We start from the raw sequence: 966 nt of genomic DNA, 5'->3' as shown, positions 1-966 counted from the left end.
ACCTTGAACGCCTTCCCTTGAAGCACATTGTGGGCATCGATAGTAGATGCTTATAAAGTTTCTAGGGACCTTTCAATTATTAAGTTAGATGGACTCTTTTATGAATTAGAATTGCACGAATAGTATAACTTGAGTCAAGTCGAGAAAGGAATTGTCTTATATGTAGGATCAAGCAAGGAGACAAAATCCAAAACAAAGAGTGAATCTGAAAGTGAGTCAAACTCAGACTCAACAAGTGAAGAAGAACTGGTAAACATAGTCTGAAGATTTCTCATCAAGAAGAAGTTCAAGAGAAGTATGAGGAAATTACCAATCAACCAGAACCAAATCAAATCAGAAGTGACTTGCTATGGATGTAACAAGAAGGGTCACTACAAACACGAGTGGCCAAATCGAAAGAAAGAGAAGCTAAAATCTACAAGAAGAAAGAAAGCTCTCAAAGCGACTTGGGACGAATATGGATGACAATTTCACTCGAACCTGATGGAGGATCCGATATCTGACCCGAATGGAGGAGGGTATGGAGGGACTATCAATACCTGATATCCGAGTCAAATAACTGATTAAATAATATATATACATATATTAATTTTTTCCAAAATTTACTAACTATTTTTATTGATATTAAGATGAGGGTATATATATATAATGTATTTTTGTTGAATGAGAATAGTTAGATAGAAAGAAGAAAAATGATAAATATAGAAGATATTCGATCCTTTTATCGGTATGGGTATACCCATTGGATATCCTATACCTGATGGGTATGGGGACGAAGGATATAGAATCCGACATGAACACGACCCATTTCCATCCCTAGGGATGAATTGTCTTATGAGGAATTTGATGCAGAAAAATCAAAGAACTTGAGTCACCTTACTTCTATTGCAAGAAATAAAGAATCTGAGTCTGAGGAAGAGTACGAGTCTGAGTCCAATGTCGAGTCTGAGAAAAGCCACGGATCTG

The sequence above is a fragment of the Zingiber officinale genome, chromosome 10A (genome assembly GCF_018446385.1).
Source record: "Zingiber officinale cultivar Zhangliang chromosome 10A, Zo_v1.1, whole genome shotgun sequence".
NCBI classification, from domain to species: Eukaryota; Viridiplantae; Streptophyta; class Magnoliopsida; order Zingiberales; family Zingiberaceae; genus Zingiber; species Zingiber officinale.
The sequence above is the reverse complement of the archived record's forward strand: the minus strand, read 5'-3'. Positions refer to the sequence as shown.